General features: G+C 42.2%; 1 protein-coding gene across 7 annotated transcripts in view; it reads right to left on the reverse strand.

The window, feature by feature from the left end:
- The window catches only part of LOC138576642 (excitatory amino acid transporter 1-like), a 718,046-nt gene that overhangs the window by 464,852 nt on the left and 237,587 nt on the right, over positions 1 to 15,607 (reverse strand). For 3 of the 7 annotated variants that reach the window (XM_069649574.1, XM_069649575.1, XM_069649572.1), the window contains one exon: positions 10,252 to 10,420. The exons of the other annotated variants lie outside the window; for them this stretch is intronic. The gene's annotated coding sequence lies outside the window, so the exon portion shown is untranslated. The remainder of the gene's footprint in view (positions 1 to 10,251; positions 10,421 to 15,607) is intronic. 7 annotated transcript variants of the gene reach the window in all.

The raw sequence follows: 15,607 nt of genomic DNA on the forward strand, positions 1-15,607 counted from the left end.
AAACTCTAGAACCATGAAGCAGAGGCCTAACCCAAAACTGAACTCTTTGCAGCAGGCCTTTGGAATCTTTTGCAAACTGATTCTAACCCCTAAACTTCCAAGGGGCATCTCAAAATCCAACAGCCTGGCTGAGCTGTTTTTCTTCTAGAACCATGTGCTAGAACCAAGATCCAGACCCAGAAAGCAGCGCTGTATCCAGAACCCATCAGATCCAGTCCAAGAGGCCGTCTAGACCGCAGTGCAATGCTGAGAGCAGAAACCAGAGTGCCTGAGACCTGTCCGGTGGCGAGAGTGAAGCCAAACCCTTGACCAGATCTTTGAGGAGGCCCATTCCAGTCCAAAGCCTAGGAGTGAGTATTTAGTCTAGAACGGTCCATAGTCATCTCTTAGTTTAAGGTAATACTATTCCATCCATTCCACTTATCCAGAACTGCATTATAAAATCCTGTGTCCATCCTGAATTCTTCTCATTATATCGTTTGTGATAATTGTAGCAATAATCATCTTTGCGCTGATATTTTCTGAAGAGGGAGAAGTGTTTTGACGGACAGAGATCAGAGCGGAGACGCCCTGTTCTGGTAGCTGCCCGTTGAGTGTCTTGCTTCTTCATAGCTCCTTAGTCTAAGCCTATCCGTGCTGCTAAATCTTTAAAGCGCGATCTGTCATTTTGAAATCTTGACTTTATTTCTGAAAAATCTACCTTCACAAAAAACCAACTTTTGAACCGCACGTCCTAGACCGATGTTTAACTGTCATTCTGAAGCTGAGATCCTAAAATTTCCAACGAACCTGAAACGACATTCCAATACATTAGAATTTTTCCATAATCATGTTTCACACACATGAAAAAATTGCCGCAAATTGCAATTTAGCTCCATTTCACCACATGCCAAAATAGCGGTTTCTGGTTTTCAACTGCTGAAATTTGTTTCCAATCTGATAATCCTTCATGAATTATTGCTAGTGTTGACCTGTACCAATCCAAAGTAACTCTGACCTATCCTGAATCTCCTTTAGTGAATTAAAATCATTTTAGCATATTTTCCCATTCATTGCAAACACAAAAGTATTTTTGGCCTATTTTAAAATCATACCTGTTTTCTCTAAGCTTGCTGGGGGAACTGGAATTGAACTGCATTGTTGACAGGGGAAGGAGTGATCATATTGTCTTTTGATTTAACCCATACCAAGTATTCTCTGCTACCTTATCCTTTCTATTCCTACTCCTAAGTGATTAAAGATATTGTTGATCTTGTGATATTACCCATTACTGATTACTGTTCATAAGTGTGCTATTCAGATATTATTTTATTCATAAAAGTGTGATATATATATTGTTCAATTCTTCAAAGAAACCTTTTAATTTGCAAAACAAACCTACTTCTTGGCTCAGTGAGGTCGGAGAGATTCAAAGAGAGGGGCGTTATATAAGGGTTCATCATCCAGATTTAAAGAACTTTGACATCAAAATATATAAATAAGGGCTTCCATTGGGCATCCCAGGCTAGGCATTGACTTAGTTGGAGTGCTGGATTGAAGTCACTTGCACCACCTGACCGAAGCAGGTTTCCCACACCTACGAGACAGATCCTTCCCGAAGCAATACATGGCAACAAGTGGAAACAAAAAAGGGGCACAGCAATTCTGATAGCAAGAGGAACCCCATTCATGGAACTAGAAACACTACAAAGCTCGGATGGCCGCTATATAGCAGTGAAGGGAAATCTATTTGCCCAACTACACACCTTATTCACAGTCTATGCCCCCAACGAAAACCAAGAAAGATTTTTTGCTGAACTGGAAGCGGAGCTGCTACCCTTTCTAGAGGGCCAAACAGTGATAGGAGGAGACTTCAACTGTGTCCCGGACCCCCTGATGAAGCAAATCAGGACCCTACACGGCTAAAGACTAAGGTAGCCATCGCCCTTTGACAGCTCTTCAAGGCCCTGTAAGTAGTATACACATGGAGGGTCCTATCACCAACGTCTAAAGGCTACACCTTTTTCTCCCACATGCACCACACCTCTTCCCGTATAGACCTGCTGCTGGCGAGCCTGCAACTCCTCTCCTTCACGGATGAAGTACGCATAGGCACAAGAGTGCTATCAGATCATGCCCCAGTCAGCCTGATAGCCCGTCTCCATAACCCAGAACCTCCACCGAGACCACAATGGTCCTTGTATGACCCAGTCTTCTATGGCATGTCCCTCCGGGACGCTGTAGCTACAGCCATCCAGCACTACTTCAAGGAAACCTGATCTGCCCCACCTCGATAGCCACCAGATGGGATGCCATGAAGACAGTGATCTGAGGAAAAATAATAGCGCATACAGCCACCTACAAGAAATGTCGAGCTTCCTTACGGGAACAACTGGAGAAGGACAAAGCCACAATGAAAATGAACCACAAAAAGGGATGGTCTGCAAAAGCCGCTCGGGCACTGCGCATCACCCGCAACAAGCTGGAAGCTCATTATGTGGAGCAGATGGCCCAACCCCTAGCCCAATCGAAAAAGAGATACTACCTACATAACAACAAAGCTAACAAGTTCCTAGTCTAGAAATTAGCCAAAATCCGCTGCCGAAAACGGATCACCAGTCTTGAAGACAAGGGAATCCCCCAATTTGATGAAGACACCAAACTACAACAAGCCTCCACACACCTACTGAACACGATGAGGGCCACAACCCCTCCTCCCTGTACCCGAGACCCAAAACTGCAGGAGCAATATATTGCTTAGGCGGCTCTACCACACATCGCAGAATCGGACAGAATAGCTCTGGAGCTCCCCATCTCAAAAGAGGAAATTGAGCAGGTACTTAAATTCTTAAAACCTAGAGCCCCGGGCCCAGATGGCTTCCCACCCAAATTTTACAAACTCTTCAGCCCCTTCCTCACGGGCTGCCTGATGGCACTCCTGAACTCTTCCATGACACAGGATCAGTAACCCCATTGATGCAAGAATCTACCACCATTATGTTGCTTAAACCAGGAAAAGACCGAAGGGACTGCACCCCATACAGACCTATCTCGCTCCTTAACATAGACGCTAACAATTACATGAAGGTACTGACAAACAGACTAGCAAGGATTCTTCCCAAGCTCATCGATGCAGATCAAACCAGTTTTTATTGCGGGAAGAAGCACAGGAGACAACATCCACCGAGCCCTGAATTTAGTGGAAATAGCGGCAGTGGAACAATGGCCTTACTCACCTTAGACACCGCCAAGGCCTTTGACCGAGTGGACTCGTCATTCATTAACTTAACACTACGAGCATTCCAATTCGGCCCCAACTTCCGCACCATGGCACTAGCAAACTACAAAGCCCCCAAAACAACTCAGAGTAAACCAACACAGGTCGACCCACATCCCCCTCACATGCGGAACAAGACAAGGATGTCCACTCTCCCCATTAATCTTTGCCTTAATCATGGAACCCTTTGCCCAGAGAGTTCTGCGGCAACAGCGCCATTGAAGGAATCACGATAAAAGGGGAGCAATACAAGGCGTCCCTCTACACTGATGATGTGATGTTATCACTCACCCAATGATGGATTTCGCTACCAGCGGCCTTAACAGAGCTGGAGGCCTTTGAACGAGCAGTGGGCTTCTCCATCAACTACGCCAAGTCTGAAGCGCTGGGCGTGCAGCGGATTGAGGAGACCCTGCAACTTCTCTGCCCCATCTGGCCGCTAAAATGGAGCATGACATCGACCCAATACCTAGGGGTTCACTTTGCAACCGACACCAAAAAAAGATTGTACGCAGAAAACTTCCCCCTCTTATTCAGCGAGCTGAAGGCTGACCTTAGGAGATGGAAAACTCAGAAGATTTCACTATTGGGGAGAGTGACTTTCCCCCTGCTTTCTTCTTTCTTCTTTGTTCCAGGACGCGGTTCACATTAGGACACTAGGTGATGGGTTTCTCCCCCACCTAGTTTAGATCCATACTGCACCCTTAGAAGATTCTGAGGTCGCATTACTAAGAGATTCCCTTCCTTCTTTGACTGTTCCCCCTTGGATACACTCAAGAAGAGTGTCTTCCTTCGATTTGAAGGTATGGTCATTGTGATTTACAATATATTGATTTGTTCAGGATGCTTTCCACTCTTTATTTTACTTCTTTTGCCACTGGGATGGTAGTGAATGCAGAGATTGATTTAGGCTTTCCTCTCCCCATGTGCCTGGTTGGATTAACTTAATTGCATATTCACGGCACAGATGCAGGTGCGACATGTCCCTTGACATTATCCTTGCAATCATTTTGGGATTCCCTACCTCTGACTTCTTTCGAGAGCAGATTGTGGGGATATTTCCTGATCATTACTATTGGGAATAATATTTTTCCAAATTGCCTGTGTGGAGTTATGTATGGAGTTGCTAGATCAGGTCAAGGTATGTTTTTAACTATGTAGTTTTAACTTTTACTGATGTATTGTCTCTCACTACTCTTTTTTCTCTTCTTTTTTATGTTCTTCCCCTATTTGATGTAACCTTAACTTTGAGTAGCACTGAGATGGAACATATTGACCATCTTCACGAATTAAGGAAGAACCACATGAAGAAGGGGCACATGGAATAACATCAAGACATTTCTTATTGTCTGTTAACAAATGCCTTTTGAAAAATTGTGTGTAGAGTATTTACATGCATTTTGCACAATTGATTACCTAATCTGTCCTGTCCTGAGGAAGACGACTGTCAAGCCTTCTCTCTCCTGCTAGGTTAAGAGACAGACGGCTTAGACACTGTTAACTAGTTGTCGAAACTACCTGTGTTAGATACCAGTACAGCCCATGAGATTGTTGGTAGCTGTACCAAGTACTGGTCGTTGACTATTGTGGTCAGATTCAAGACAAGTATTGCATCCGTTTTAGTTTATACTGATGCAATTCTTACCTGTCTGCTGATAATAAAATTGATTTTTGATTGGGGACAACCTATTTACCTCGCAGGAAACATTGACTGTTTTGACCTGCGTGGGATGGTGCCCTCTACATACATATATATATAATTTTTTGTTTATTTCCTTTTTACCTTTTTCTATTTTTTTATCTTTCTTTCTCCTTTTTCTGCCTTATTTTGGCTATATAATTTTGATTTTAAATATAGATTGGGCATTAATTTGAGATTGAAGCTGTCCTCTGATGCAATATGTTTCTGAATGATTTCATGCAGTGTGCCCACTTTACGCTTTAGGACGCTTATTAGACCAATATGCACTTTAATTGGAGATGTCCATTATTGATTGTGTGTTTTTATGCTGTTTTTTATTGTGATTTCAGCACCATGTGTAATAATATTTGTCTATTAAAGATTGAATGATTTTGTACGTTCCTTGACCTGGCCTATCTCCTCATTTAGCTCCCATGCAGTGAGCAATTTATCCTGTTGATTCGCTCAATAGTGTGATTCACTTGACCCCCCTTTTCTCTTTTGCTTATCACATATAACAAGAAGCCACTTAAACATGGCAAGATGATTCAAGCCATAGAAAAACGTGTGTCAGAAAATGACCTGATAATCCATTGGAGGAAAATATGCAGTCATTTCAAAACACTAGGCGAGGATAAAGGAAATTATAAGGCAGATCAATTAGCCAAAATTGGAGCTGTAATAGGGGAGTTATTTTCTATTGAACACCTGCTTGGTGAAATACAGTTGGAGGCAATAGGACACTCCAAAACTCTGAAAACAGTTGCACAATGGAGCTTAGCTACTCCAAATCAAGACTTGATTAAAGCACAAAAGGAGGATCTTATTCTAGGCCCATTTTAAAACCATTTGCTAGATGCCGAAAATAATCCTCTTACTGAAGAGAACTGCAAAGGGAAAGAGGAATTGAGGGTGTTATTAAAAAACAAAAAAAAGAATTAGGTTACAAGATGGACTGATGATCAGATAATCTATGATGGGCCAAATCCAATCGGTTGTACCTTTGTCATTTCGGTGATTGATGTACATCATGCCCACAATGCCATAAACGCAGGCCACAGAGGTTCACAGAAAACTTTGGACATTTTAAAAGATGATGCCTAATGGCCCCATATGTCTCAAGATGTTGAGCTCTACACCAGAGGGTGTTTAGTGTGTGCAGAGTTTCAGCCTGCGTTACCAACTCAGAGCACCAACAATGAAAAGGTGTTTGACACTCCCATTGTCTGATTTACAAGTTGATTATGTAAGGCCCATAAGGAGATCAGCAAGGGGAAACAGGTACATGCTGACAGTCGTTTGTTTAATGTCTAATTGGGTGAAGTGCATTCCAGCACCAGACTGCAGTGTGCAAACGGCTGCCACCTTACCTATACATCATATTTTTACAAGATTTAGTTTACCCCAAAGAATAGAATCAGACCGTGGAAGTCATTTCACAAGTGCATTATTGACAAAAATGTGGAACATTTTGGGTGTGAAGAGGCAGCTACACATCTCTTACACCTTTCTACTCCCCCTGAAGGGGAGGCTGGTAACAGAAAGATAGTTTATATGTTGAAAAAGTTTTGTAGCTGAAGCAGGATCTAGTTGGGATTTGCGGATTGCATTGGTACTAATGGCTCTCAGGTCGACACCCTCTAAATCAACAAATCTCAGCCCCAATGAAATCTTGACCTGAATAAAAATGGTTTTGCCACAAAACTTACTTTACAGAACAAATGAACAGGTTCTTGTAAATTCATCCACAATTCATGAATATGTGGAAGAAGTGAGAAAGCTCTTGCAATATGCATTTGCATTTGTCCAGCGAAATTTGGAAAAGTCTGCTAACAGTGCAAAGTCAGATTACGATAGAAGACATCTGTGAGAGACTATGAGATAGGAGACCAGGTGTATAAATTTAACTTTGGGAAAGAAGCATAAAATTCTTACAGAACTGTAGATACGGTTCCACCTGTGGTCTACAGAATTGCCAAAAAGGAGGGAGAATTAACAGTGAAACAGTTTTTCCATGTTAACCAAATTAAGCCCTTCCACCCGAAACATGAAGTGAAATGACAAGAGCGAATTGAGACAAGCAGGGAGTGAAAAAGTAAAGTGATTACCTAATAAATAGAATTACCATAGCAGGTGAATAGGTGTAAATTGTGTAAAGGTGGCAAAATGAGATTTGGCGAGATAAAAAGGGAAAATATATAAAATTAATGAACAAAAATATAAATAAGTAACTGAGAGAAAGGAGTGTTGCTTCAAGATTGGTTGTGTTTGAGACTTACCTGAAAAGTGCTGTGTGAATTAGTGTGTTTAATGAATGTTATTTTCAGATGGTCCTAAAGGGATGTCCTTGCTGCATTATATGATATTTTATGCATAATATGCATTTGTATAGATAATATAATTTGATTTTAGATATCCCAGTGAGAAGGGAAAAGTAAACGGATTGATGTACTTGATTCTTAAGTTGTCTTTTCTTTTTACTCTAGAAAAAAGAACATTTCCGCCGTCAGTGCACCGGATCTCTGGAGTGCCCGGACCCAACAGGATGCCACTGGAATGGAGTCCCCTGGAAAGCCCCCTGCACCGAAGAAGGGGGTGAAGATGATGACCCCAAAAGAAGTCCCACCTACGAAGGATGAAAGTTCACTTCACCAAGAACGGTTTCCTGAACAATTCCTGACTGACTGTTACACATAATTTGAAAAAAATGTTTTTACATCAGACTGAGGGCACTAGCACAGTTCTTTGGATTTATGGTTGTTTTTGAAAGTGTTTTGTTAATATTTTATAAAAAAGATAAAAAACAAATTCTTTAAAAATTCTAACAAAGAAACTAAAACAAATAGGAGATCACCAATTAAAAGATCACCAATTAAAAGGAGATAAAAGATAAAGGTGAGCAAAATATGAAGATATAAAAATAAAATTCTCCTGCTCAACACTAGAGATATTTAAATAACTTTTTTTGTGTATGAATATTACCAATAGCATGTTATTTGTTTATTAACTTAAGATCAAGGTAAAATGGTGCCAAGATCACACCTGGATTATGTAGTGAAGCCGCGATTATTTCATGTTTTCCTGCAGTGATTTGGGATATGTCCCAGCAGAAAAAAAGGAGGGGGTGTAGGAGGTAGCTCTGCATTTTATCATCCACATTTTAGTGAAGGTTTTAATTTTAACTAGGGCCAAGGGTGTGAGACTCATTTGTCAATCAAGGGTATGAGACTAAGGCTGAATCTAAGTAGATGTCAAGGCACAAAACACATGCTAGAAAATAATCACTTTGCTGCATGATGCTACCGTGGTGGGCTGTGTTTCACTAAAAATAAAATGAACATGAAACAAACATTAATTTACCTCATCTATTTAAAATATAACAGACTGTCATGCATGCTGGACGTGGTTCTACCTCTTACGCTCATAGAACAGCTAGACCGTTCTATTCCAAATGGCGGTTGTTCGATACATTGCCGGGAAAACGACGTCTGCACTTTTCACATCGCTAAATTCACGTGTATTCTGCTTCGTCACGTGAACTACGGCATTACGTATATAAGTATCGTGGAAACTTCACTCGCTGCTTCTGATCGAATCATTTGGTGTTGTGTAGCTGAACCTCCGATCTGCGTCCTTGCAGTTTTCCTCAGCTGCTTCTTGGGCCTTCTATAGCGTGTTTTCCGCCACACGCTGATTCCTGGAGCTGTTTGTTCGCGTGTAATTCCACACGCGCACGTTGTCTTCCAACGCGGCTGTCCTGGGCTGCGTGTATCCTGTTAGCTTGCAAATCCACAAGCACACGTTGTCTTCAAACGCTGCTGTCCTGGGCTGCATGTATCCTGTTCGCGTGCAAATCCACAAGCGCACGCTGTCTTCAAGCGCGGCTGGCCTGGACTGCGTGAATCCTGTTCGCGTGTAATTCCACACACACACGTTGTCTTCAAGCGCTGCTGGCCTGGGCTGCGTGAATCCTGTTCACGTGCAAATCCACAAGCGCACGCTGTCTTCAAGCGCGGCTGGCCTGGACTGCGTGAATCCTGTTCGTGTGTAATTCCACACACACACGTTGTCTTCAAGCGCTGCTGGCCTGGGCTGCGTGAATCCTGTTCGCGTGGAAATCCACAAGTGCATGCTGTCTTCAAGCGCGGCTGGCCAAGACTGCGTGAATCCTGTTCGCGTGTAATTCCACACGCACACATTGTCTTCAAGCGCTGCAGGCCTGGGCTGCGTGAATCCTGTTCGTGTGCAATTCCACAAGCGCACGCTGTCTTCAAGCGCGGCTGGCCTGGATTGCGTGAATCCTGTTCGCGTGTAATTTCATACGCACACGTTGTCTTCAAGCCTGCTTCCAAGACTGCGTGAATCCTATTCGCGTGTAATTCCACAGGCGCACACTATTTTCTTCGCGGCTGTTCAGAACCGCGTGTACTTTGTTTATTCCACAAAAGGGCGCTATTTCCAAATCCTGCACCTGTGATATTAACAGGTGGATTTATTCATTTCTATACTTTTCTCTACGTGGGAAGGAAGCTTTTCAAGGACTGTTGGAAGGTGATAGTGAACAGTACTTTGGACGCTATCCTGTGGTGCATCAACCCGGTATCTAGCGTGAGCCTCGTTCCGTTCGGGATAAGTCTCCCTTACTAATCTTCCCTTCCTTGTCGTTTGTTCTACTTCTGGATTTTCCTCAAGAGACTTCTGCTGGATTTTTCTACCCTAGGTATAAGGTCAGTGTGTGAATTAATGCCAAATACTGTTCTATCATAGAGAGTCAATTTGGGGCAGTTTCTTATGATACTTTATTTTGTTCTAGGCTGATTTCCTATACCTTACCCACGCCCTTTCCAGTGATCCATCTCTCTGCCTGTTTTATCAGTCAGAGAGTTGTATCATTTGGAAGGTCTAAACTTGACTTCACAACTATCAAATCGTGTGAACAGGGATCCGGAAGACCCTACCATCTGTATCCTTTTGAGTACCGTATCCTTTTCAGTCAATACTTTGGTGCTTTATGACACAGACTCCCATAACAACATTTAGTGAAAAGCAGCCCATGATATAAGCTGGGTGCAGATTGATGGAAATGAAATAAACTAGACGTGCAGGCTTTAAGCTGCACTGTGTTTTAAAGTGTGGAATGTGATACGTTGTGCTAAAAACATAGCATTGTCTCAGGGCAGGAAGCGCTGGAGGGATGTTACCGAGGAAATCACGTAATATTTAAATGGCCTGATTTGACAATGGAAGGTTCTTTGAGTGATACATGGGTATTAGAAAAAGATTGTAGGCAGAAAAGGCTGGGTCATTCACTCACCAACCAGGGAAGCAGAAGTGCTGGAAGAGATGGCTGGTTCCTGAGAGGCGGAGTCTCCTGTGGTGGCTGGCTGTCTTGTGGGCTGTCTGTCTCTCCTGAGGTGGCAGTCCTTAGAAGAGCTGCAGTCTCGAAAATCCTTATCTGGGTTGACCCGGAACGCGGCAAGAAGCTGAATCGGGGAATATTGCCAGTTTAATCCTGGTAATTATACTGTAATTGAGGAGAGTGTTCAAGTGGATGTTTGATACTATGTAGCATAGGTTAAGTAATTCAGTTCATTTTTAGGTGCTTCATTAACAATAATAATTTAAACATGCATGTAAAACTGTGATTGTATTTCTCGACTTTTACTGCTATTCAGAGTGCCAGAGGCTCTGCCAGCTTTTTGTGAAGTTCAAGGCCGACAACAGGCAGAGCTCTGGACATTATCGCAGATAGAGCGTTGAAATCCATTGCAGTAAAACCTTGTTTATGTTTGAATTACAATGTGGGTGCACATGTCATTCTGTGTAACTTGCACGTTTCTAGTTTCTGATAAAGAATAATAATTCGAAAAGGTAATTTACTCTATTTATTCTGCACTCAGTCTCATTGAGTTGGCATGCATAGAGATGTAAAACGTGCAATAAGAAAGATATCGAAGCAAAGTTAATCACAGTAAATGGTTTTACTCAGAGAGGCTGAATGAATGTTTAGTATTTAATTTGCATGTTTAATGTATTGTGAGATGCAAGCCACAAGGGCATAAAGGAGTGATATTGTAGCTAAAATGTCACAGAAGAGCATGAGGTAATTATTCAGAGTGTACCAAGTCCAGTACTCGTTTACCGTTAGTGACCCTGGTGAAATAATTATTGGGCAGTGTTCTGAAACTACACAGACCAATAGCCACACCAAAAGCTGTGCCACCAAAATCAGTCAGACTCCAAATAAGTTTCCTTAATCCATTTAGTGGTTTTCAAGGGATATTTATTACTTGATTTTGCCCATAGATTGTTATGAAACTAGTCTCACCACTATACAAATACCCCAATAGGTTTACCACAATATAGTGCCAAGAGCTAAGAAAAATCCCACCATACCAAAATACCACAATATACTAAATATAGCCCAAAAAGATCTCTAACATTCCCTATTCTGTCCTATTTTATGTTATATTATGAGGCTTTCCTGCTGCGTCATATCACCACCATACTTTAAAGCACCTAGGCTTGTCCTTAAGTTAACTATTGTGCCCATGCCAGTGCCCATGCCTGGTATGTCCTGACCATAGTCTGCAAGAGGGAGAGGAGTAAGAGAAAGAGGGAATGTGTGCTAGAGATAAAAAGGTAGGGAGGGATGCAGTGGGGGAATAAATATTTTGTGATAGCAGGGTTCTTTGTCATTCCGATTAGGTGTTCCATTGACATATAATGAAGGAAAGAAGCAAATGTTACAAAGTTCAAGTGATCATTTGGACTGTGTTGTGTGCCAGACTTGGAGAATAGGACACTAGCACACTTTGGGCTGTGAAACAAGTTTGGTGGTAGCGGTAGTGGTAACTAAGTTTTAAGATTTCTTGTTTCTGTTGCGCCCGTCTACCTTAGGGTTTGGTGCGCATTACCAAACAAATAAATAAACAAACAAACAAATCATCCAACATTTTTGAATACCAGGTGTGTTATCCAATTGGGAGTCCAAAATAGGGAATAACTCGAAGGTTTGCATGACTTTGATTCATCTGGACCCTTCCAGTTACCACATGTGGTAAGCTTAAATAGCTTTGGTGGTATTTATAAAGCCGTTGAAGCATAAGGGGCTTGAGATGTGCTTGGGAAATCTAGCCATTTTGGTGGCTTGTTTGCACACACATACCTATAACTTGTACCGCAGGTCAAACACCAGAAACTCTAGAATATGAAGTATGCTTGAGGACTGAGTGTGGCCTAGCTGAGATTAGCCTGTAAAAAAGGGCAATGTAGGTAGGTACCACTGGGTAGGGAGGGGACAGGACCATCCAATTCAATATGCCATGATTGAAAGCCTGGTACTAAGAGAGCTATTGTTAAGTATGTGTTCCCAATTCATGGCATGCTAGATTTTATTTTAATTTCCAGGCACTCATAGGAGGCTTAAACCCTAGAAGAGAAAGTTTGATAATTCAATCTGTCCACGGTCCGACTCCATTCAAACAATCTAGGCAGGTAGTAAATAAACAAGCAGATAAGTGGACAAACATTATCAAAACCATGTCAAACCAAAAATGTCATTTTTACTTTCTGTATTTAAACTAAGGGACTAAATTATTGTAGAGTCTTCCAGATGGTGCATGAGGGGTGAAAATATTCCATATAAATATGTCAGAGATAAAAGAAAATCCCATGCTATGGGCCTACCTCATCCATGGTTTAGACGTAAACCAAGTTTCAGGTCAGTGAAGGAAGCAGATCTGTGCTTCAGGTGGGCAAGACTGTGCACCACCAGCTAGAGCAGCTCTGCCTTCTATAGTCCGAAACCCAGTTACTATTTTCACTCCACTCTCCCGTTTTCATCAGTCGTATTCCCTCCAACAGAGGAAAGGCAAGGCAGCTGCAACCTACCCGCTCTACTGTTGCATGTCTGAAGCCCAGAGGCACAATGCCATCAAGAAGATCCAAAAAACAGTAAATGAGGCCCTGGCCACGCAAGGCAGTCCCTCTCACTTTGCAAAGGGATGAACTGCGAAAGCCAACCAATCACCTCCCTCCTACACAGCACTGCCTAGATTAACAACCCGCTGCAGTCAAGTTGGGTAGTGAAACCAACAAAAATGGTAGAAGAGTGCTATATAAAGCCACTCTACTTTACACTACAAACAGAACCCAAACCCAGGCAGTAGGTTCCTGCTCTGCTATTCAAGGAAATGCAGAGTTACATTTCCAATGTAGTCAATCACTTACAGAATCAATGCCCACTACTCCCAGCCAGCACTGCCCTATGGAATATATACACCCACACATGCCAATACTGTTTAATTGTCTTTCCCAGACTGTCAAGTAGAAGTCTGGATTATCCCAGAACTAGCCATTTCGGAATCGGCATATAACAAAAGCTGTCCCAATAGGGTTGTTTCTAAAGCACTATCTTGTGCATTTAGTATCTCCTCGATTCTCTCTATATGACATTCATTGTCTCCCGGCTGACAGTTCTAATAGCAACAATTGAATAGACTCAGAACCTATGTATGTTTCAACTTCTTTTAAGTGCACATGAATGAACAGTGTAGGTTTATCAATTTCCCAACCTCTTCTTCTTACATCTTCTAAAGTGATTTTATTTTAGCATATAGCACATACATTAAGTACAATTACATAGTTCTAGAGCATTTGACATCTTTTTCTCATGCACTTCCTCTTATATTCCCAAATTCATGTATGATAGCATGTATCAATCTATCCTAGATAGATATATTATTTTTTCTAGCATATTTTTGATACATATAATGTATTTGTATGCATTTTAGAAAATGTTATAGTGCGGATGAAATAAAATGATTTTTATTGTGTTATTTGTATTAATTGAATAAAATATGTAAACTTGACTTCTGACCTGTCCATGTCCCTCATTGCCCATTCACCCTACTGAGTCTTTGAATGTTTTGAATTTTTGTATTTATCCGTGTGACCCCCAATTCTCTTATTTGCTATTTACATAGTTCCCCCAGGTCCCCGGTTTAGGGGATACCCATCTCAATTGCTCAACTTCTACATTTAACAATACATACAGCATACATCAAATGTCCATGGAATTCGTGTACATACAGACACACACAAAGTGTTGTAACCCAACAGTACATACAAAAACCCGTGAACCATAAAACAGGACGTAAATCTCGTGAATAACCCTAAAACTACAAAAAAACATCTCATAAAAGCCTGCTTGTTCAGGTGTTTTATATATAATTCACGTGTTACAGTGGGTTTAGGTTCCTGGCAGACCTTTTGTAATGGGGTCCTCGGAGTTGCTATTTAGGTCTCCATATTTCGGAATCAGCAACACAAATATTCCACGACTACATTAAAACGATGCTGTTTAGCCTGCCTCCCCTCCTCACACCCACACCCACACCCACACAAACTTATACCCATGTACACCCACCTTTCCACAACAGCTATCCCAAAAAGGTCAATACTAAAGCTCATACTTCGTTGGTTACACTCCCCATCCTCTAAGAAATAAAGCCCAGAGTCCTTCTAAAAAATATCCCAGCAGGACTAGATTCCCACAGACCCTACAGCAGGGCCATTTAATGACCGTCAGGAAGAGGTGACTCTACTGCACCACCCCGAATCAGAGATGGGAAGAAGACCCAACAACCCAAAAATGGGGGCCTAGGACATAATCTCTGAAAAGGTAGGTAAAGAAAACGAGGACTGGATGTCACCATATTGGAGGTCTCAACAGAATGAAAACCAGAGCACAGCCAGCGCAAACTCACCCCTTGCTTTACCTTCAATGTGCATCTCCCTGAACATTCTTGCTCCAAATACCATCCATCTCAATTCTTTATGCTACGAACATTTCCAAAACTGTTTTCATTCTTGAGATTTGCTTTGACTGGCGCTACTCTGTCAGGTCCTCGGCTGGCCGAATACTAGTTATTAAGCATGATAAAGAACTTGTATTTTGGAGAGTTTTTTCTGAATTCATGGGTTCAAGTCATTAAGGAAGCAATGCCCTTTTTTCACTTCATATGGCAGACTAAAGGTGTTGTATTGATGGAGCGTATCCAGTCTTAACTCTGCAACTTCTACTGATAGTTTCCTTCGCTGTTAAATACGGCGTTTACCAGAAAAATTGTCCTGGACTCAACACATATACTTAGAATGATGCGTCTGTGTTTTTCCACTGCAGACAAGCACAGCCTTTTGTTCCCGCATTCAATTGCATGGTATATGTACCTGGTCACTCCACTGCAGTTTGTACCTCCAAGTTATTGTGAAGCTTTTATTTTTATAACCCTCTCCACCCAGCCTCCAAACCCCCATGAACACATTGCAATAACACACACACACACACACACCACCCCACCTTACGTTGATGGGTTCCCCACCACACCATACCATATGTGAGGAAGTCCCCTTCCTAACCTTTGACAGGAGTGGTCAAAGTGACTGGAGGCCGCCCGAGCTGCTACCAGGTGTTGGACCGGGAGGAGGTAAATGGGGGATGCCAGGGCTACCCCCAGTGTTTCTCGACACTAAGGTAGGGGGCAGTCACAGCAGCATTCTCACAAACCCCAACACGACTGATGGTCAGGGGAGAAGCCAGAAACTGCCCTGAGGAAACCTTAGTTCATCGTATTGGTATTGGCAACCAGCCAGTGTTCAACACCCAA

This window comes from Ambystoma mexicanum, chromosome 1p, assembly GCF_040938575.1.
Source record: "Ambystoma mexicanum isolate Mex_15411 chromosome 1p, UKY_AmexF1_1, whole genome shotgun sequence".
In the NCBI taxonomy this organism is placed as follows: domain Eukaryota; kingdom Metazoa; phylum Chordata; class Amphibia; order Caudata; family Ambystomatidae; genus Ambystoma; species Ambystoma mexicanum.